Below are 24,632 nucleotides of genomic sequence, written 5' to 3'. Positions count from 1 at the left end.
TTCAGGATTTTAAGAAGTGAGGTCAGACAGTTAATACATCCAGTATTGATTGCACTAACACGGGGTCAAAATGGCAAAGCTTCTAGTACAGAGGGAGGTAAGTCTAAGTGGGTTATCTCGGCTACATCTCTGTACCAGGACATCAGATTGTGATGGTATCAGTTCCAGGAATAGCCTGGTGCAGCAGAGATACAAAGGTCCAGTTCATTAGCAGAGAGCCTGTCGCAGTGACAGACTGCTCTGATTGTTTTCAGCAGCAAGGTCTTAACCGACCAAAAGCAGAAATAGAACAAAATCTCACCAGTATGGTAAAAGCTATAATAAAATGCAGCATAATTTAAAAGACAGGACTTGATTCAAGTGTTAATTAGCTATTTCTTTGGCACTGAAACTGGTTCAAGGGAAAAGTGGATGGCATGGTTTGCCTGCGTGGTAATAAATTCTTTCTCCAGGTGGAAGTCACAAAAGAAACTGTACACTGTCAAAAGATTTTTCAGATTTTGACATCTTATGTATCATCCACAGCTAAAAATGTGCAGATACCAATATGAGGGATCACTGTCCAAGCTAAACCCGAATCACTCACCAAGGAACATTTGACAGCATCCCCTGAAGCCTACCAAGTCTCAATCCAGACACATACTTCATTCTGCATACCATTTTGCTCCTTATTTGTGTCTGCTTTTCTTGTGTGGGGTTAACAAAAGAAAAAATAAGAGAGAAATATTCTTCTCTTGATTCAAAGCAATATACAACATGTTTTCAAGTTAAGCTTATTTAACATATTATCTTCACGCAGTGTGTATAACATAGTCATTTAAATACTTGTAATAAATCTTTTTCTAGTCTTTTTCTAAGTTTAATATTATTGGGCTATATCTATCAGAGACTGAAAAGTGTGTTTCAGTGGTGTGTGTAATGACAAAACAATGACGACAAGATGCATAATCCATCTTATTCCAAAAGCTGTCTCAGGCAAACGTCAGTGAAAATCCTGACATCTTAACTCCCCAGATAAACACACTGAAATCCATCTGCTGTCAGTGGAAGTTGAAAGAATTCACATTCAGTGATCTTCAAGTAGTTCTCCAGGGTATGTCTGTCCTTGTGTTGCAGTTTGTAGTCTTCTGTAACGTTATATTTCATATGATTTTCTTGCGTCATGTACTCACGATGTTTACTCCCAACAGCGGAGACACACTCCCAAACTACTAGCAAAATGGGGTCGTTTTTTCTGTTATCTAAATGCTAAATCCACTTGCACGTCAATTTCTGAGTCCTGTCAAACAGTTCAGACTTCTGATCAGCTGCATCTGATGCACCTCTCCTTAGAATAAGGAGCTGCTACTCCTTTGGATGCACCGGTGTCTCCTGGTGCTGCTGCCATAATCAGGACTGACACAGGCACACAGACCATAATCCCCATTGATTAGAAACCTGAGATCAAAGGCTTCCACTGCTGTCACTCTCACCTCCTGTCTCCACTCTGCTCCCGCTGCTTCTTTCTTTGCCATGCACTTATTCATCTTTCTTCACTTCTGAATGTCTAACATTATGAACATGTTTGCATGTTTATCTTGTGTTTGAGGTTCGTCCTCTTATTCTCATATTCCCAACATTTGTTGTCAAAAAAACTCACCACTTGTCTTCTCATCCCCTCCCCTGCACCTGTTTAAACAGCAGTTGTTGACATAGTGGTTTTCATTCTGCTAATATCCAGAAGCTAAGCTTGATCAAACTGGTTCATTATGAGGTGAATTTTCCTCTGCATGTGTGACTACATGATTTTAAGTAGTTTTAGTAGATTCCAAAATATAGCTGTTGCTGTCGGTAGCTTGCTTCTCACGTTTAATGACTGCAGGAGTAATAAAACTGTTTAGTCACTGAAAACCTTAGCATTAAAACAACAAACACTGGCAACAAAAGTGTCACAATCTCACCTTCTCTCTCTCCTTGCTTCCCATCCTTCTCCATTTGACTCTCTTTTCTCTCTTTACTTCTGCACTCGATCGTTTCCAAGTATTCCATTAAAATGATGAAGATGTTCACCCTCCACACAACTTCTCTTGTTCATTCAAATTCTAAATTCTCTTCAGTGTAAAACAAATGAATGAATACATTTGTAGGCACACCCCTGCACGATGTGTTCCATAGTGTTAACCTCATACATTTAAGATCAAACCACTGACATAATAAATCTCTGAGCCTCCAGCTAAACACACACACAGCATAACAATGTTCAAAACACCAGCAGGTATTGCTCACAGCTCTGATGATTTAACATGTACAGTAGTTGCTGTGTTGGCTTCAATAGAAATGTTCATATAAAAGTTAATAAAGAACTACAATCATGTCATTACTATACAAAAATAAAAAAAGTTCCACAAACTTAAAAAACAAACCACTGTGAGACTGTAAACACTATTCTACTGCAACTTGCATATGATTAAATGTATTTTTTATTATTGTCTGGCAACTTTTTTTTTTCTTACACGGTAAGTGAAAGGTAGAATTTAACTGTTCTCAGGTAATTATTATGCACACAGAAATATGACTACTGGCAAAAGCTGTGTGAGAAGTAATGGCCATGGAGCACAAAACTGAGCGTTCCTCATCATAATCCTGTTAATAAAACTAAAAGCTGCACTTTCAGCATCCAGAGAAAATAATATTAGAAGCTTTGGAGCTTGTGACGTATCCTGAGGACACCTGCAATACTCCTGGTAATCTTTGTTCAAACCGGAAGTCTGTGGGGAATATCTTACCAGCCCTGTGTGAAAAGAAGAACAGCAGGTCGTGTACCTATTCTGTTAGATCCTAAGGTTGAAAGTTTAATTAAGTGAAGAACATACCCTTGCTGTTTAACCCATGCGTAATTAGGCAGAGGAGCGTTGCGTTTTCCCAAATCAAAGAATGGAGATGAAATGCACAGTTGCCAAGTCTGTATCACCCATTAATCTAACGAGAGTACAGACACTGTCTTCAGTGCAGCTGAAGGTCTATTTTGCTTGCATTGCAATACATATATGTATGACATAAAAATAAATCAAATGTAAATAAAGGGGAAAGAGGTCTATGGTTTAAGTAACTTTTTATAGCTCTTTGTGCACCTCTGTTAACTCAAACCACGAGAACTGCTCTTAAAACTTGGTCTGAGCTGCTTAATCAGAGTCGGATCTTAATTTGGTGCCAACCATCTGAGTTTAAGAGGGTTTCTTTTGAGGCACAAAATGGCAACAAATGAAATAATTTTCAAACAATGTGTCACTGATATCCAGAACAAACTTTGATCCCACTGGTCTGGCTTGATCGCTTGAGTACATTTGTTATTTGTTACAGCTGGGTTGCTGTCCTTTTGATTTTGAAGTGTTATGGCATTGGACCACAAAAAATGGCAGCTGTGAGTAATAATAATTAATCTTGTGTTAATTTTGGCAGCTATTTTAGATTTGGTCTTTAGATGAAAATGCTTTTTAGTTTTATTCACATTTTAGTTATTTTTATCCTTTATAGTTCTAATCTAGTTTTAGCCCACCACAACTCCAAATGTTTTGGTCCAGTTTTAGTCGATGAAAAGTCATTACATTTCAGTCAACTTTTGGTAAATGCTCCCTCTTTCTTTAAACTAATTCAATCAGGTTAAGACAAGTAGTGGTTGCCAATACCTACAGTAACCAGGCTGGAGTGCAGCCAGTTGTGGAAAGGCTCTGCAGGTCTCCAAGCAGGATACTGAGTTTGTGCACATTTGCATAGTATTTCATAATGGCTTGAGGTCTCTATTTTTCTCCAGATAAACACACAATGACAGTGTCAGGATATGAGGAGTTTAAAGAGACGTTAACGGCCAAATCAACCGCCGTGGTGGAAAATATCCTAGGCATAAACTTAAAAGACAAAGACTGTGGTATTTTTTAATTAAGGTACCATGAAAAATATCATTTATTTTTTGAATGTACGATAGTTGACTACCAACATTTTGTTCCCCTCTCATCATCAAAGAGAACAAAACTTACATTTTGACAGACTTTTACTAATTAAAGATCTATTTTAGTCAACGTCTCATCTTATGTTATCATTAACATTTTTCATTTTCCATCAATGTTCTTGTTATAGTTTTCATTGACAAAATGAAAACTGCATTAATCACATAGTTGACAAAAAAGACAGCCATGTATATAAAATGCGTATGTATATAAAATGTATGTAAAACAAAAAACAGAAACAGAAGTCTGACTGTACAAGTCAAAAAACATAAATAGCTGATTACACGCTCTTTGAGGCACGTTTGTACTGGGTAATGTTTTTGTAATAAAACAATCCTTTTCAAGTCTGAATGTTAACAGTGAGTCAAGCCCACAGATTACTAAGCATTACTCTGTTTGTCTAGGCAGACAAATAGACAGATATAGATGTGTGTGTGTGTGTGTGTCTTTGTGCGTGTGTGTGTGTCTTTCATGCGATAAGAGGTGACAATGCATTTGTGTTCCTATTAAGACAGCCAGCGGTGGTGATGAATACATATGTGGAAATTAGTCCAAGATGAGGGATAATTGTCACATTAGATGTGCTCCAGGTTGATAGATGCACAATAAGCCCATGCACATAAAGCAGTCATTAAGGAACATTAGACCATTAAATTGAACATTACACTATAGCCAGAGGGAAAAATATGGCTGTTCATTAATGCACCTCAACACACAAGAGTGTGTCTGTGTTTATGTGTTGTGTGTGTACCTTCTCCTTGAGCACTTTGTTCTCCTGTTGCCAGTCTCTCTCTGACACTGCACCTGTCCAGGAAGAGGAGAGAGTGAATTAGCATTACAGCAATTACACATTTGAACTGCCTTCTCCCTGACATAACACACAGCTTTCCCTGGCAAGAATTTGAAATGCAAATTGCTTGGTGGTAAAGACACACATGCTGTAGAACCTATAACATGTTATAGTGTTCATGACTCCCTCACACTACATAACACACACTGAGATGTGTGCAAATCACAGACAGGAAAATATACTTAAACCTTTATAAGTCTTCTCTATCTCTTACATTTTGGCACTGTGTACACACCAAATCATCCAGATGGTACCAACAATTAGCAGTGTAAGTTAACATACATTCAAAGAGCAAACAAACTCTCTTATAATCATAGAGAAACAATGGGGCACTGCAGGAAAACCTGACACACAAACACGCTGCCAAATACACACAAATAAAAGGACACAGTGACCAAAGCTCACAGTGGCATAAGTACATACACTTTTCCCTGCTGAGAGGAAACAGGAACACATCGAGACTCTTCTACCAACACGGTAAAAGGAAAAAGCACTCATTTGCTTTCCTCCTCTGGTGTGTTGCTAAGGGTTTTTTTTTTTAGTTGCAGCACACCTCCTGAGGCACGCTTACTCAACTACACACATACACACACACAAACACAAAACCAAGCCCTGTTTGCTCTTGAGGGTGTCTCGCTCACCCTCTGAGAGATAAAATGACATGCTTTGCTGGCCGGGTTGTTTTCAGCTCAGAGGAATTGCAAATTCTCAGAAAATGGTGTCATTTTCACTTGGGTTTCCTCCAGCAAAGAAGGCTGATTAAATAAACAAAGGAACTCAGCTCCACAGTTAGTTCTTCAAACATAAAGAGGAAAAGATACTCATCTCTGTTTGTCCTCTTTATGAGGGAAATCAACATGCAAATTCAGACTGTTTACACATTTAAGTATCATCTTTGGAAAATGTACATGACAGTGTATTTATTATGTATTTGGTACTTCATATGCTGCATAAGGAGTATGACCATGTCTTCAACTCTCATATAAACCCATAAGGCAGCAGCAGTTCACTACATTTGACAACAAGTCCTCCAAACTAACTGATAAATACAATGTTTCTAATTTCTTTCCCCTCACAGGAGCATTATCTGACGTGATGCACTCAATTAAGACAACATTTATTATTAGTTCTGTCCAAAACAGTTACATTTTCCCATTCAGAAAGTCAGAAAGAAAGCAGAACAAACAACCTAAAAATTAAAAAAACTGGACGTATGTAAAGCTACTATATATCACATACATACATATATATATATAAATCTCGCAGGAGATTTCCCCCACCTGCTTTAAGACAGCAACTATGGTTCCCATACCCAAAAACCTGTAGTGTGTAGATTAAACAGCGATCACGCTGTGGCACTAAACCCCATTCTAATGAAGTGCTTTGAAAAACTGATTCTCCAGCACATCAAGACCAACATCCCAGCTAGGCTGGAACCTCAGCAGTTTGCATTCAGAACAAGCAGATAAACAGAGGATGCCATCTCCAGTGCCCTCCACTCTGCACACATCTTGAAAATAACAACATCTAAATCAGAATTGTGTTTGTTAATTAAAGCTCAGCATTTAATTCAGAATCCCCCCTGAAACTGTTTGTAAAACTTAACACCCTGAGCTTGAGTAACACAATTTGTAATTGGATATTGGACTTCCTCACAAACAGACCCCAGACATTTCGGATTGGCAGTCACACTTCCTCCACACTAGTCTCGAACACCTGAGCCCAGCAGTAACTCTACTGCAGTAACTGTATGTATGAGGATGACACCACTGTCTTCGGCCGGATTTTAAACAATAATGAAAGTTAATCTCAGGAGGAAATCAACTTGGTGCACAAAAAAACACCTGCTGCTCAACATCAAACAAAACCAAGGAGCTGATTGTCGATTTTAGAAAAAAATGAGTCAAACACACACACCAGCTGTAGATTAGTGTGAATCAGCATCACTGAAAATCTATCATAGACATCACACATCTCGATCCTGATAAAGAGAGCTAAAAAAAACCTGCACCTCTTTAGGTGAGAAGGCAACGTTCATGCATTCATCAAGTTTTTGTTAACTTTTACAGCAATAGAAAGCATCCCGACTGGAAACATCATAAGCTGGAACGGTTCATGCAAGGCCCAGCTAGAGAGCATCTGTGATGTTGGTGAGGTGAAGTGCCTGCACAGAGCCTGACAGAAAGAAAACACCAACTATGAAAATGATCTGGCTTTTTAGCTGCTAAATGTTCCACTTTGTGCACAATTGTTGCTAACTTTGTCTGTTTGCTGTTTGATACTGGAGCAGACAATGACAACAGCATTGAGCTTAAAACAAAAACAATGAGCTAAAAGATGGGAAAATGTTCCATAGTGCTGAGATGAACTGCTCCCAGTAAGGTCTAAACTATGGGTGACACCATTCTCACTACACATTTCACATGGTTATCTGATCTTTGGTAAATAACAACATATAGATCACTGCAGCTTTAAAGTCAAATAACAACAAATGATAAACTAAGGGTAGCCTCCGAGTCCAAGCCACAAGCTTTGTCGACTCCACCTACCAAGTCGACCTCCATCTGAAGAGGTTTTGAGGCACTAACAACATCCACCTTTGTCAGTGACAGACAACATTCACAATTCACACTGCAGCTAGAGGTCCTTGAAGGTAAACATAAATACAGGTTTAACAAATGACTTGAACAAATAAAAAAGTGTTAGACAATGCTGCAGTGAAATCGCAGAATTTTGCCCATAATATGTGCTGCAAAATTGAATATTCAATGATAAACTGAAAATTGCTTTCAGCCTTATCGCAAGATTATTGCCATCAGCCTTCCCATCACACACACAAATCTTTGAATGACATGTAGTGATTCCTTTGCAGTAATGTTTACTCTGCCAACACAGACTTTTACAAGCCTTTTAGGTACGTGTATTCAAAAATACTTAGATGTCACACTACTGAAAATACATAAAGTGCATATTCTGCATTTATTCAATCAGAAACATCACAGCAGACATCTCAAAATGATCTGCATTACACACACAAATATACACATGCTTTTTGTATAACTTCTAAATGCAATCCCACTGAGAGAAGAGAAAGATACACATGGTGCTGTTTCCTCCTTCAGACAGCTTTGTAAGTTGTGAAAGCAACATTGAGGAATGCCTTTAAATGTGAAACATATTATGTCCCTGCAGTTTATGCTCCAGCCCAGCAGCCAATGAAAGTGCTGGTATAGCAAAAACTCTGATCATAAGAAATACATTTAAGACTACAGAAATGAATGCGCAGAGTAAATAATTTGGATTCCACCATCTTGGTTTGAGCATAACCAAACAACTGCAGTAAGTTTTACAAACAAAGTTGTGGAGAATGGATTACTGATGGGAGTTTGATTTTCTTATCCAACAAGAATGAGGATGGAAATCATATTGTTCATCATGCTGTTCTTGTGAAGTATTCTTACAATTCTCATAGTTTAGAGAGAAGGCGTAGACTTAAAGGATTAAGTGTCCTCTGCTTGCTGACTTGTTTCACGGTGCTCATCTGTTGTTTTATGTGCAAGAGCGTAAGCAATGGGTTTAATACAATTAAAGATTTAAAAGGTTGGCTATCAAAGCACCCAGTAGAGAGCGACAATATAGCAAGATTATTTTTAATGCACTTTAACTTTATTATTTCAGAACCAGTTACTTGTTCAAATCAGGAAAAGGAAAGCCTTGCCTTCTGGGTTGTTTTTCTCCCAGGCTGTGGGCTAGAAGACAGCAGCATCCTCCCAAGATGACAACAGGGGTCTTGTTGTTTTCATGTTGCACAAAACAATGTGGCACCTGATGTGATGACCTGATCAACAAACTCAAATTGTCAACAGAATTTTACTCAATCTTCAGCATTATTTAAGTTATTAAAGGTTATTTTTAAGTATATGAGCATGTGTTTAAGGTAAGGGAAAGATAAGGAAGCCGTCGCTAGAGACGCAATGTGTTTAGGGACATTTAATCAAATGCACAATCCTTCTAAAACCTAACCCTAATGAAAGATGGGATATAAAGACCAGTCTGTAGACCGTAATCTACACTTTGTACACCTTTGACCATCTCCCCGTGACTTCAGCGCAGGTCATAAATGCAGTGTAGTAATGCAGTGCTTCATTCAATCAAAAAACACACTGTATCTTAACATAATCTGTCGTTGGATTACATTTTTCATAACTGCATAATCAGGAAAACAACTGAGTACTATATTTGTTCCCTCTTTGAGGTGTTTTTCATTTCCTAAGTGTATCTGTTGCATATAAGATGTCTCTTCCCTTATTTATTATTTTATGATTTTATTTTTAAAACTTTAAGCACATTCAGTAAAAACCGAATTTGGTTTCAAACAGTCTGGAGATTTTCTTACGTTATTGTGAATTTAAACCTAAAAACACAATTTACTTAATGTATATTACTGTCTATGTTCTGAAACCTCAACATAATTCTACACCACAGCTGCTAGAGACACTACATAAATCACAGAGGCTTATTGAATTGAAAAAGTATGAAATATCTCAGATGATAGATAGTTGGTATTTAGTCAGGAGGCTCACAGATGATCGTGAATTCTAGTGTGTGTGTGTGTGTGTGTGTGTGTGTGTGTGTGTGTGAGAGAGAGAGAGACTGAGAGAGAGAGAGGAGAAACCAACTGAGAGACAGAGACACAGATTGAAAGACATCCTCTCTTTTACATGAACATACACACACACAAACACACACTTTTTATTGTACTTTACAATGAAAATGACTTTGTGTGTGTGTGTGTGTATGTGTGTTTCTGTGTGAATCAGGCTTGTCTCTCAGTGTGCAATTCTTTTTATCAGTGGACGATCCCATTTCCTTTGTGTTGATGCAGCAGATGGATTCCCTCCCTCTAACCATTCATCACTTGCCACACCAAAACCTGCCTTTGCCCTCCTCACATCAGTGAAAAATGGGGTTTTGACCACCTTTTCCCCCAAGAAAATAAAAGTCATTTACTGTGTCATCAAACAGGTTTCATTACGTGGTCCTACTGGAGCTTTTGAGAAGAAAAAAGTTTTTTATGTTATTTTGTGTCTCACAGCACAAAGTGAGAGGGAAAGGATACCAAAAGGCAATGAGGGGAAACTTTAAATTGCTATGATCATGAGTGGACAGTGATGAAACACATAGAAGAATAGAGAGAGATCAATTCATTTCAATCCAAGTTAGAAAAAAAAAATTAAAAAAACTACTAAGATAGTAGGATTATCTGTGATTGAAAAATTATAATAAATCCTTATAAATTCTATAATAATTCTTATATTTAGACTACTAGTTATACTATACATAAATATGAATTTAGCAACATTAATTGCTGCCATAAAAAATAATGAGTATGATGACTGAAGGTTGATTTTGTTTTGAAGAATCATTAGAAAACGCAAACAACATCCAAAACATGGTTGTTGCTATTAAAAGTCCCAAAATAAATTTAAAGGCGAATAGGCTACCTAAATTTTTTTTTTTTTTTTTTTAATTATTCTACACAAATTTAAAAACATTGCTGACCACGATGTGAAAAAAGCAAAGTCACTTCTTGTTTGTAAATGTGATGTCTCTTCACTGACTGACTTCAACACTAAGAATGCTTGAATACTTTAAATTGCTCCATGCATAAATGTTTACACGATGTAGAGAATTTCAGTTTAGGGCAAACAGCATAACTCCTGGCAACAGTGACGAGGGTAGAAGGATGTTTTTCTCTTTCTGCTGAGGTAATCAATCAATAGTTGAATTTACATAGATGTGTTTCAAATGTCAGAATTAATTTAAAAATCATGTCAGTAAAAATAATGAAGCCAACTCTGTTAGTGACACTGTTAGTGATATGAGCTCATTTATGGGATTGAGGGCAACTGAAAATGAGACATTTGTTATCTTTGCAGAGCAGGAAATTAAGTTGAGTTTAGTTAACTACACTTACAAGAGAGCTTCTGCTGCTGCTTAATGCCTGTGTGAATTAAAACTGTAGGGGTATAAGATTTTGAAAAATTTGATTTGAAGTTTATAATGTTCACTAAAAGGAGTTGCGGGAATGTTTTAACTACGTGTGACACATTCAATTTTTTCCTAGTCTGTTCTGGCTTTCATGCAGCCTGTTATAGAGGCAGAAACAGCACTTCTACTCTCGACCTTTATGAAAACTTTATGAAACAATTACATTAAGTTTCAGGCGCTTGGAGCAGCAGTGCTGCATCACACAGCAAAGGTCAAATATTTAATGAACAAGGTGAGTGAGATGGTGAGACCATCATCCTATAGTTAAACTGATCAGGATCCATGCGATTCAGCTCAGGGGAAGGCAGTGATCAGTCACACTGTATATGTGCTTAATTAATAAGAGTGGCATGCCTCAATGTCAGGATAAATGTTGGCTCAGTCAATCACAGAGAGCAACAGGAGAGTCTGAAACAAGGGAAGATTCTGACATTTTGTTAATTGACATTAGTATGTCTCCGACAAATGTTATATAAAAACCAGCTGTTAAATAACAACAACAAACTGGGGTTGTGCAGGTTTGTGCTCTTCACATTTAAAGCCTAAAATAGGAAAATAAATGAATACTAAACAAATGTTTTGAAATTAACAAGATTAAAATGGTTTGAGCAACTGTGTATAACTTTTTCGTGATCTGATCAAGTGTGTGTATATCTGTACATGAAATTCTCTGGGTAACTTGAGTGTACACAAATCAGAAATGTAGATGCATTCATATAATGTGGATACTACATTTGCACCCCTGCAGTAGACCAACAGACATAGGATGAAATAAACACACAGAAACGCACATAAAACCACAGGCAGACATACAGCAGGCTATGACACTCAGGCACAACAAACCCTCTGAATCACTGGGCCTTCATATTAGACTTTTAATTATGACAGTAATCGATCCCACAGAGACAGGCTGAAGGAGACGGGCAGAGAAGCACAGTCAAGGTGACAGGCAGCCTGAGAAAATGTCAAGAAGAGAAAATGCAGACCAAGTAAATGAATAGGGGAGTTTATGGTGCAGATCCATAGGCTATCTGATGAATCAGTGAGTCAAATAACAAATTAAAAGCCAATAAATCTATCTTTTAGCACTGCAGTTACAAAGTGAAAGCACTGGATTTGAGATCAATAAAACAAGGCACACAGGTACAGAGGTAATGGCAGAGCATTATTAATCCTTGAAGGACAAACCTGCATAATTTACATGAAATATTTTAACAAATTAAAAACTGAGATTTAATTTATTTATTGTATTATGTTTTCACAAGGTAATAAACGAGGCAATATACTTCTTATAAAAATCCCTCAGTACGTGTTCAAGTGATCATTACTTGACACTGCAGCCATAGTCAAGTCGAGATCCTTCATGCTTGTTGGTGTATTATGTGGAACACAATGCGGCTTCTCAGCACTGAAGGAAAAATGTTGTTGACCATTCAGTACCAGTAAACTCACAAGGAAGAAAAAACATACATTTTGTTACATTTGTACAGAAACAAAGAGCTAAGCTATTTTCCAGCACTGAAATGACTCCAGACCACAGGATGAACACTATTTGCTTTTTTCTCTTTTCATTTATTCCCAGGCTTTCAAGTCTCTACCCTCTAAAGTGCTTTTATATCACTGAGTCAGACTGAGGTCAGTTTTTTAAGTTGTCACAGCAACTCACATACTGTACATTTTGAGCAACTACATACATAAAATCAAAAGCCACATTTACCTGTCACAGCCATGACGTAAAAAATGTAGAACTTAACATGTGACATTGGTAGTTGTTGGCTTCTCAGACCTGTGAGGTTTAGAAACACGTCTCGATATTTAAAGCTGAAAGTTGTGTTTCTCCTGCAGCTTTTGAAGAACTGCTACCACAGGGGTGTGCAGAGGAAGCAACAGTCGAAAAAATGTGCTACGTATCGATTATTCACCCCTCAGCAAAGAAAGAGAGAAGAGTAAGGAGCCTGTATGCTTAAGTGCATATAAAACGGAATACGTGAATATTTTCATTTGTGCCACTTTTGGTTGCTATTTTACTACACAGTTTACAGGAAACAAAACCGACTTACAACTTCAGGCAAAACCATAATGAGTATATTCTAACTCTCTTTTGAAAGTAAAAATGCTAAGCTATTTGTTACACTGTAACAGTCTATAAGAACTTATAAATAGTAAAAAATTGCAGCTTCTACAAAAAATGATGTTTTTAGGCCAACTGTAACAATACTGTTCGTCTGTAACAATGACTTTCAGTAGAGCTTTCAAAGCATTTCGTCTTTTCTGCATTTCATAAATGTGCTTTTCATTCACTAATCTGCAGCAACACATCAACATAACAAAATGTTAAAATCATAATTATTATTGGATAGAACGTCTTATTACTGAACAATGGTGATCAAACCTGAAACAAAAGACAAATCTTGTGCTTCACAGGATGCTTTCAAAAGCTCTATCACTTCTGTCAGCGAAATGTATTACTTTGCTTTCAGAGAATACTGAAAGATCATCACTACATGCAACTCCATCAATCAATCAACTGTAGCAACGTAAAGTGCGCGGTATCAAGTAATCACTGTGGTGACACAAACAGTAAGCGTTTCCATCCACCTATTTTTGTGAACATTGGAAATAACAAGAAATCTGAAAACAAAGTATTCCAGAAAAAACTCAAAATATGAAAAGTCTTAGCTGTAGCAGATAAGCTGGTATATGGATAAACACAAACTGTTTGTTACAATAAATACACAAATGTATTTGGCCAAAGTGCACCTTACTTCCAATGAAGGAAAATCTCCCATGCTACACTTCCAGCTTTGTAGCAACAGTTTGGGGAAGGCCCTTTTCTATTTCAGCATGACTGTGTCCCAGTGCACAAAGCAAAGTCCATAAAGACATGGTTGGATGAATTTGGTGTGGAAAAACCTGACTGGCAGACACACAGAGCCCTGACCTCAACCCCATCAGACACCTTTGGGATGAACTAGAATGGAGATCGCAAGCCAGACCTTTTCTTCCAACATCAGTGCATGAACTCACAAATGCTCTACTGCATGAATGGGTAAAATTCCCACAGAAACACAAATCTTGTAGAAAGCCTTCCCAGAAGAGTGGAAGCTGTTATAGCTGCAAAGCTGTCTATGTATTTATAATACAATGTCACTAAAGTCCATGCTGGTGTAATGATCAGGTGTCCCAATACTTTCATCTATATAGCGTTTTTTAAGCTTAGTGAATAAATCATGACAAAGATAAGGACTTCTAACATTGACCAATCACCACAGAATTAATAGAGCGCAGAAAAAACTGCAGAATTTCTTGACAAAAAGATTTCACATTAAAATGTATGTCAGATTAGACTGGGAAAATGATTTGCTTACTCCCACCCTGTTAGTACTGTAAAAAACATTGCACAAGAGTTCTCACTGAGGAGTGTCACTTTGGTCATTTTTGGCAGTAACACCCACACATACTCCATATTGTACACCTTATTTTATACATACACACACACTTATCAGCCTTTAAAGACAGCACAGTGCTGGTCAGGGCTGTGCAGAGAGGTTAGAGCTGCAGGTCTGGCCGCGGATATCCTGGAGGATGACTGAGATTGTGAAGAGAGCGTGAGAGAGAGGTGGAGAGCACCACTCAATCAATTTCCATTGAATTTCACCCCAGTGGGAACATGATGAGCAATATAGGCCTAAGGGATATAACAAGCCTGTGCATTTCTTTATATCTGAAGAAAAAGAGCCAGCTGGGCTCACACTAAACGGTCAAATTGCTTCACAGTATTCTACCTCACAGTTGGAGCCTTTCATTAAATGATGGCTTTTGGAAGAAATGAGATTCTTTGCTAATGACAATAATTTGATTCATCTTAGAACCTAAAATTATAGTCAGCCACATGCAAACTGAGATGGAGCATTGGAACAGCCAGTGAAATGTACCAACACGTACTCTTGTTATGTCCTCGATGACATACAGATTAAAGTAAACATTTAGACATACATCGTGTAAACAGTGAAACATTTTGGCCAATTTTCCTCACAACAGAACACGTATTAGGGTGGGCAGAGAAAAAAGTAAAAACACAATAAACCTTAATGAAATCAGGAATTAGAGGCTCTGTGGCAACAAATTATAGAGAAAAGATTCCTTGGGTGAGAAGATGACAAGAAAAGAAGGGGAGGCATTTATTTTTATTTTTTTTTTTTTGTTCAAATTGGCTGAAACTTATGTAAATGCAGGGCTAACCATGGATGCACCTTGCATGTTGAACAGGTGGAAAAACTACAATAATGATGCCATGAAATTATTATTATTAGGTCCCAAGAAGGTTAATCTTATTCCAAATGCAGCAAAATTAGAACATGTAAGGGTTGCTCTAACGGCAGCATGGTATTACAGTACTGAAAATGTTAAGTGGTAATCATTCATTGTTGAAGGTATTTAAAAAACAGAAAATAAGGCTCAAATTAATAATGAGTGCTACAGCCTGACTGTTCAATAAACTTACTTTTGGGGAAATGTAAAATACCAGAAACCTGAGTCTGACTTTGGGTTATCCAGTTTGAAATCAGGTTTGGTCAAATCTGGACTACAGAAAAAAGAAAACAGAACTCCTCTATTACAAATTAAATTATTCACAGGGGGGCTGACATTGAATTTATTCATATTATCTGTCTCCATAGCCGATGTCGCTTGATCTTACACACAAACAAACTGACAAGAGTACACTCTGCTTTTTTGATTTTATAAAGGAAAAGAAGATCAGTTAGTAGTGCTCATCCATACCTATTTTATCATCAATGCAAAAAAACTGACATAAAGATGTAATTTAAATCTTCCCAGCAACACATGCTGCACACAACAGGCAATAATAAGGAGGGGGCTTCTTGTTTGGAAAGGAAGGTAGATGTCAGTAGATGTTAAATAAATTGGTTCCTAATGTCTAATGATTAATCACTTATTAAAGTGACTACTTTGACAACTGCTTTGCTCAACTTCTTGATAGTCTGAGCTGTTACGTGATGTGATGATATAGAAAAGAAAAGTGAAACTAACATCTCAATACTAAAAATAACTACAGTGGCAAACACCTTGACGGATTGGGATTTAAATTTTGAGCACTTTCAAGCAGTTTTGACCATGGAATTAGTCCTGCAACATAGCTTAAAACTGCCATAAAGCCATTACCTAAATTAACTATAAAGTAACACAGAAAGACAGTCGCATGTTCAACTCTGTGAGCGTTGCATATGAATTATATCCTTTTCTTCTGAATAACAGACCTTCCAGTAATCTCAAGAGATGGCCCTGCCTGCCAATGAGCAAAACTGCCTTTGGAAAGTAAGAGGGCGCTTTGATAAAAGTTTTTCTATTACCTCAGTTATTCAAGCAAAACTGGAGAATCAACGTTGCATGTTTCAGTGATTCCCGGGAACCTTTTCATACCTTTAACAGTAATGTGTTTGAATACAGATTAATATTTTCAGCCCTAAGCCAATAAGGGTTTCCATAAGAAATGGTGTGAGGCAAGAGTGTGTGCTCTCTCCAGCAACATGCAGGTTAGAGAACTATAGACCAACAATGTTGTGAATAACAGATTCACAGAAATCTTAATTAGATCTAAATGAAAATATCAAAATAAATATGTACACATTTATGTATATTTTACTTTGGCAAACATTGCTGTCATACAGCAAGCAGCAACACACTTTCAAGAAGGGCTGTAACAGTTTTGTTTATTCGTGCTGAGCCATCACAGCATGAGGGTCAAGGCCACGTTGAACCAAAGTTCACATATGCAAGTTTCAATAACCTTCAGCAGAACTCATGTGCTCAGGATGGCACAACAAGCTCATTGGCATGCCAGTCAGTCACGCTATGGTGTGGAAGACCCACCTGTGTCTTTTAAAAACAAATTGTACCTTTGGGTACAATTTGGGTTCCTAGTCGGCTGCAGGTGTGTGTGTGGGGGAGGGTGGGCTGACTCTCTAGAATAATCCAACTCTAACAGAACGGCTACACTGATGCTTATAAATGAGAAAGTCTGATGAAGTATACTTCGGTTAATTGAATTCAACTGTCAGCATCTGACTTAGACATTAAAATTGCTTCACACAGTTAACATTCATTTCTCCTGTGGTCAGTTTACCCACACCAGTCAGAGACGTTAGTATTATTTTTGCTCTCCTTCTGTATAATGTCACCACAATTTACAAAAGAGGTCAAAACTCAGGCAATTAAGCACAAATGACCAACAACACTTAAAAAAAGTTATGGGCACTGTGGCGGATGTAATAAGCAATATTAGGCTACAGGAATTAAGTAAATGCCAGTTTAACTGCAGAATAAAACTTTGCCAAAGCAAACAACACAGAGGCCTAAACAACAAAAACATATAATATCAAAGCAAACAAAGTTGCGCAGATCACATTATATAGGTGAGCATTATAGTTAGCTTCAGTTTAAAGCAGTGACACAAGTAACCTAGGTTACCATACCATCATTATTAAAAATAAACATCTCAGAAAGAGTGAATTTTGATCTTAATATAGTTTTAAATCATGTGCAAGATAACACTCTCTCTATTATCAGCTGAGCCACTTAGCCAAAGAATAGCACACTTTATGACACAACCCATGCAGTGTGACTCATAAGCTTGCAACTATCTTGAGATGATTCTCTTGTCAGGACGTGATGTCAGGCAGCCTGGCCCCAGTAAGAGAGACAACCCTGCGCATGAAATTGACCCCAACATTTTAGCAATGAACTCAGACTCAAAAATATCCATGTTATCTTCTAAAAACAGATGAAAAACTTGGACTGTTTTTTTATATTTCTCTCCCAAGTTGTCTATTTCTGTGCTGTCATCTTGCTTCAGTGAAATTTGCTATACAGAGAACAGGGATCAAGAGTGCTCCTGCATTGATTCCTTTGCTTTGTTATGACACTAAATTCTGCTTCAGTGCTCTCTGCTAAATGAACAAGCCACACATACATTCAGAGTGCACACACACTGACACAATATGACAGATAGCCATGAGCACATAACTTGATACAAGATAATTTGTTATTTTGAGACTATTGATTTGTGAGTTGTGCAATGAAACAAGTCTCTTTTAGAAGCATCCCTGCAGCAATCAATTTCAACATGCTTTCCAATTCGCTGCATTCTAATGATGTGATCAATATATCTTCAAAGATGCTGACTATACAGAAGTACAGTGTCATTATCTGGAGAAGAATACAAAAATACAAAAAAAAAAGACAAATATGACAAGAATACTGCTGTGAGATGACACTGTTGTAAATGCGAGGTTCTTGAGACAGAGACTGTGGATGTGCACAGCTCCCCTGAATATCATCCATCATCCAAACATCTAGGAAAAACAAGAATACATTATTCTATTTTTGGGGAGGTATTTCTACGCTGTGGGGTCACGCTATATGCTTCCATTATCATGCAACAAAAAATGGTCCAGTTGATATGTAAGGCAGCGAATTATCCTATCAGCAGGGAACATCATTTACAGATGGGGGTCACAAGTAATGGAAAGTCATTTTCACCAGGGGCTTTTTTCCATGTAGGATAGCTAAAGCGCTGCCAGCTCAACAAGGACAAATGGCTGCCCAAATCATTACAGTAACCTAGACTAAGTAGCTAAGCAGCCCCAGCTGAGGGCTTTGGATGCCTAAATGTTTCCCTTGGCCATAGCAACAGTACTGTCTGAATGACCTGCAGTGTGAATAACCCAGCAAGTTGTGAACATAAGGTTTCACTATGCCCTGATTTTAATCAATTTACTGCTTGAATCTTGGTGTATTTTTCATTCGTGAGTTTTAGGAATATGAAATTTTATAGATTAAATGTCCACCAGATCTTGCCGATGATCATGTCCAATAAAGGAAGAACCCCTCTGTCAAGAAAAATAAGATTCAGAATTTTGATGCTGCTATTCATGGCAAAAGTGGTGGGGGGGTGGTTAGTGACACATCAGTGTCATTTGCTGGATCAGTAAGCATGGATACAGACCAAAAAGAGATTTTCAGATCTTTGACACCGAAACACCGGTGGTTTATTTTACTGTGACAGAGGATGTTACAACTCTGCAGTGTTATTATGGTATCAATAATTTTATCTTCTATCATGACAGCCACAAGGTAAACAGTCAATATTGCTTTCTTGTTAAAGTGAAATCTAACACCGATGTGGGCTTGTTTTTATAGTAGCCACTGTGTGAATAATGAGTGACTGACTCAACACGGCAGAGACAAAAAGGGAGCTGAATGCTGGATTAAGTGGATTATGTGTAACAAAAGAAAGTTGTCATGTACATCATAACCTGAGTGAATAACAGGACCAGACAGGAGTAGAAAAAGAAATAACTCAATGAGAAATAGAGTAAGTGATTGTTCTGTTTTACTTCGTTTTCTGATTCCCTGACTTACCGGTGTAAGCAGTTTAGTAGCAATGCAAACACACTACAAGATACACATATTTAATGTTATTTCAACACCTGCAGGAATGTTCCATATTTAAGTGTTATAAAATAAAATCTATAGCCAAGACTAAGGAGACCTGTGGGAGTCCACAGTTACACAAACCTGAGATTAGACCCATACTTTTTAGATTTTTGCATAAAATTGATCATCGTGTCACTTAGATTTTGCACTTTGTCATAATTAGGCTCTGTGGAATTTAAAACTGTAAGGACGCATTAAGAGTGGTTTCAGTAATTAGGCAGTACGTTGGAAGACGTTATGCGTCATGAGTTTTCTTGTACTTCACAAATGACGATGACACAGACGACCGGTGATGCATTAACACGTTCTGGGCATCCCAATTAGAAACAATAATTAAATGGCTTAAGTTAATTATTTAAACTTCAACAGGCAGATAATGTTTGTTTGAGGCTAAAAGTTAATTTTGTCTTCAGCATAACATCCTTGCTTCACATGTTGCATATTGATGGTATTTTACTATTTTATTCCCCTTTGTAAGGGGCTATCACATTTAATAGATTCAGTCTCAGTCAAATATCAAATATCGTCATATTAGCTGAGCTGAAGCAAATAGAAAGTGGGACAAAACAGAAACAGAAATGTTTACACAGTCTGTATTTGCACTTTGCACATGCCTCTTATCCATAGAGGAGGAATAAACTGCTCGCAGTGTGACAGTAAATAATAGTAAATTAAAGCTCCTTTGAATTAAAAATGTGAAGGGTTTTAACAAGATAATGAGAGCCTCTTAACAGTTAAGCAGTAAAGCAAGAAATTGCTTTTTCATGGACTCAAGATTTTGAATTTCTATCATGTGGTGGGACTAACAAAATCCAATCACATGGATAGCAATTAAACTCTTCAGTGAACTTCTGACATGGTTCACTTCCAAGGTAATCGCACACAACTTACTGTGATCCATACTTAATTTCCACCCAGGATGACGATGATGTTTTCTGTATGTCACGTCGCTAAAGTTGCGTTAAAACCATGTACTGCTGGCATGAACAGAAATCAGACTTTACGACAATTCAGTTGTAGTTCATTTCAGTGGGCATCTCAGAAGAACCATATTACTTCAAAACTTCAAACGTTATTTGTCAGTATATTCTTTAAATACACCAAAATTCTTCTTGAACACACACATGCAAAATGCAGTGAAACACACAGGAGCAGTGGGCTGCCATGCCAGGTGTCCGGGGAGTGATTGGAGGGGGTTTAGTGCCTTGCTCAAGGGCACTAGGGCACGTCAGCGGACTACAACAACATCTCTCAAACCTAAATATAATTTTATGTAATCTCTGTGTGAACTGAACATCACAGGTAACAATCGGGAGGATGACATTTGCAGTAATAACAGAAAATATGTCTGTGTAACTTGATGCAAATTGATTTCACTCTGCTGCTCTCCAAGTCAGTTTTCTGTTGAATGTTGTTTATTTCAGATAAGAAATCTCATTATGTATGACCACACAGAAAGACAAGCAAACTGCAAATTGTAAGAATTTTCACAGTGTCTCCCACTTCTCTCTCTCAGTCCTGCTTTCTTGATTATTTACAAAATTTTGTACTTCTTCGGTTGAGATGCTTCACAACTGTTGAATTACAATGTCAGAGTAATTGAAGATACTGTAAGTTTCTTAACAACTGTTGAAATTTCCTGCCATGTCAGGCCAAAAATGCAATGGACAGACTGCAGCATTTTGGTTACTACTATCTCAAATGGAGGTGCAGGTGAGATGCTGGTATGAAATGCAGAAAGACTGTGTATTTTGAAAAAGCAATAACATTGATCAGTTCCAAGATGAAACACTACATGTTTTTGTACTGTGTTTAGTTGAATGTATCAGTCAAAGAGAATTTTTAAATCATTGCATTGTTTTTATTTATTTATTTTTTTGGAATCTGGGTTGGAATGGTTTAAAATCTAGGAAAGAATAGGCTTGTGTCAAGTCTGTCACATCAAATAAAAGGAAAGCGAAGAAATCCTTTTGAATTCCTGCTGTTACCATTTTTGATTCAGTCTGAGTCACCTTGTGACGGCTTCCATATGGTGGCCTGTCCAACAGCAAGGGCAAATTGCATTATTGGACTGGTCGGAGCGAATGGTTGCTGCTAACAAGTTGCTGCTCCTCTTTGACCTCTTTTTGAGTGTGCGCGCGTGTGTGTGTGTTGCTGTCCATGTGTCTATGAGGTCGTGTATTTGTGTATCTGTATGTGTGCGTGACCCTGGGTGACTTGTTTCCAATAAGGAAATTAAATCCATTGTGGGATTTTTTTTCCCCCCTCAGCGAACCATTTTCTTTTATTACTTCACCTGCAGTTCCTTGAGCCACTGGGTGTGCTCCCATGCTGCAACCAACTCCCAGACAAGCATCGGCAGCATCTATCTTGTGGACAGAAGTGCTGAGTGGCTATTACTTCTCAGCAGACCACATAAAAACCACAGCAATTAAACGCTATTGGGCCATTCGACTTTGTCTTCTTGGAAGAAAAAAAAGGGCATGAGTGAGCGAGGGAAGACAGGCAGAGAAAAAAGTGGGAGACAAGAGAGATCTCAAATTATGCTGCTTAACGGAGAGAAAGATCTGTTTGTCAGTAGTTTAAAAAGAAGAAATTAAAGAGTTGAGAGTACCTGTAAAACTGGAGCCGATGAAATGCAGTACATGTTCTCAAACAGACGCGAAAGGTCTTTTAACTAAGGTATGATAACAACTAAAAGCAGACTGCAGCATGGAAGTTACAGTAAAGTCTCCATTTTTAACTAGATTTATAGTTAAAGTGATTCTGCTGGGGCTGCATTGTTGTTCGGCCCTCCAGAAGGAAGCTTAAATCATATTTTGACTCTTCACACTGTTCAGCTGAGAAACACTTTAATTTATGATGTTTTTTTCCACTCTATTTTGCAAAACGGAAGAAAATGGCCAGGACAGGCCAGTGCTGTTCTAGGATGCCGAGTAAATGTCTTTATGACGTGCAAAAAGCCAAAAGTGGACACAAAAACAAAAACTGGACGTGAACAAGGATTAAAAACTGATGTTGGTCCGCTACTCGTGAAGCTCCTGTGGGAAAATCAGATTCATTCAGTGTAGCTAAGACCATTTGTTACCAGTAAGCTAAAACAACAAAACAAAAACAGCAGTCCAGCAGAGAAAGGTTAAAGGTCAAAATGTGCTCTATTGAACTTTTAAATTATAATCAATCAGCCACCTTGTTGATATAATGTACTGATCCCAATCTCTGTCTCAGTCCGTCTCCCACTGGCCACCCTGTCAATGCTCTGTGTCCCACTAGTCACAGTGCTTTACAGTCAATCCAACAATTTCAAAAAAAAATTTCTGGGAATGTGATTTTGGGATATTTAAAAAAAAAAAGATTTACTTGGAATTTTCTCCTTGAAACTAGCAGTGATATTGGCAGTGTTTCTTTGCTATTTACTGCACAAGATCCATACCGAGATGGCGTAGGTGGATGGAGGAAAGGTCCAGGGTTCCAATACCATCTCCTGGGTATAGTTGGTTTAGGCAACAAAAGCATGTTAAAACCAAGTAAAAAGTAAGACTTTGGTTGGTTGTTAAAAAGCTAACCTGTGCTTCACATTGGTTCTGAGTTGGCAGTCTTTCACTAACCGTAACCTAGTGCTGTGAGTGCCAAAATGTGACTATAAAAAGCTGCAAGATAGTGTAGGGAAAAACAATCACCAAACACCTCAGTATCAACATTTTGCAACTGTTGCCCATATGAACATTTATAGTACAACATGCTGTGTTAGTGCGGACATTACATTTTCAGAGGAAGACAAGGCAATTGCAATTTGCAAAATGTGTTCCAGGAGGGTTCTGGGAGGAGGGAACATGTCTATTTAGTTTTAACACAACAAATCTCATTAAACCTATGGAGTATTAACTCATCCATCCTTGCCCACTACATCTTCACCTTGTGCATAAAGTACAGGTTATGAACTGCAAATGAACTGATAATGAAATTATTAGTCATCTCAGTTATTGGTATTGGCTGAAACAAGTAAACAAAGCTTTGGTTTTTCGGTGTGATGTAGTGACAACATTACTGCCAACGCTACTGTCAGACCTGCCACTGTTGTTGCTGCCACAATGGAGGACGGTCTTCATTCATCACAGTCTGCCTGTATGCGTTTCAACAACTAAAAATAAGCGTTTCCAACCTCTCAGTAGTCAGAAAGAGGATGTAGGTACAGAGCCCAGAAAAAAAGCATGACGAGCAGGCAACTAACAATGAAAATTACAAATGGCTGCCTGTCTCATTACTCAAGCAAATCACATTAGATATCCTTCAGAAGCCTAATGTAGATGCTGCACTGTGTGGCCCTCTCTCTTACAATCAGTCTTTTTATCCATCTTCCTCTCTATTTGACACTGATGTGTCCCATTCTTTCTTTAACGTTAACTACTCTTTCTTTTGCCCCCCCTCCCTTTCACTTTTTGTCCCTTTGCCTTTCTGTAATTCTTTCTCTGACTGAGTTGCTCCGTCTTTGTCACTTTCTCTCTGCTGACCAGACAGATATATTCAAACGGAAGTTAAGGACAGGAGTGTTGCATTATTCAAACCCCTCACAGGAACAAGAGTTAGGAACAATGACTGGCAAATTCCTATTAAAGCAGGCCGTCTGCTGAGACAACAAATCCAAAGACCACAGTCAAGCAGGTATGAGTCAGCAACATTAACATATTCACACATGAGACAGAATCATTTTTGTCACAGAACCACATGTTTTCAATTCTCAATCATGTATTTTTACCAGGATACTAAGACAAATACTTTATAGCACAATCAAACAGTTTATTCACAGGATATGGACACATGAAAACATCCCTAAAGCTAGCTGTATATATCAAATGGCCTGGCACTTCTGAGTATTTAACACCCTCCACACAGCTGGTGCCAACTGACGTGCTGTGCGATCCGGGGGCAATGCTGAGTAGCCAGTTAGCTGGCAAGCACTGAGCCTGCTGTGAACCTCGGTGGAAATACCTGTCACATCACAAACTTAATGTGGAAAATCAAATGGCTGGAACCAATATCCCGGATACTGCCAAGCTGGCTTACAACGAGGTCTGATGGAGCCCTCGGTGTCGAAACACATCAAACACCGTTTGTGATTCACATTATCAGGAACCTGCTAATTGTTTTGAGAAATGCCATGTCATACAAGGGTGCTGAAAACTTTGAGAGTGAGCATCTGGCTGCCTCTTCAAATTAATTCACTTTAATTG

The 24,632-nt window shown here is 38.0% G+C and overlaps 1 protein-coding gene across 10 annotated transcripts in view; it reads right to left on the bottom strand.

Annotated features, from left to right (window-relative positions):
* tnr (tenascin R (restrictin, janusin)) overlaps window positions 1–24,632 on the bottom strand; it is a 152,625-nt gene that overhangs the window by 79,008 nt on the left and 48,985 nt on the right. For all 10 annotated transcript variants that reach the window (XM_046408273.1, XM_046408274.1, XM_046408271.1 and 7 more), the window contains one exon: window positions 4,735–4,787. The gene's annotated coding sequence lies outside the window, so the exon portion shown is untranslated. The remainder of the gene's footprint in view (window positions 1–4,734; window positions 4,788–24,632) is intronic.

The sequence above is a fragment of the Scatophagus argus genome, chromosome 13 (assembly GCF_020382885.2).
Source record: "Scatophagus argus isolate fScaArg1 chromosome 13, fScaArg1.pri, whole genome shotgun sequence".
Taxonomy (NCBI): domain Eukaryota; kingdom Metazoa; phylum Chordata; class Actinopteri; family Scatophagidae; genus Scatophagus; species Scatophagus argus.
This window is presented reverse-complemented; position numbering and strand designations above follow the sequence as displayed.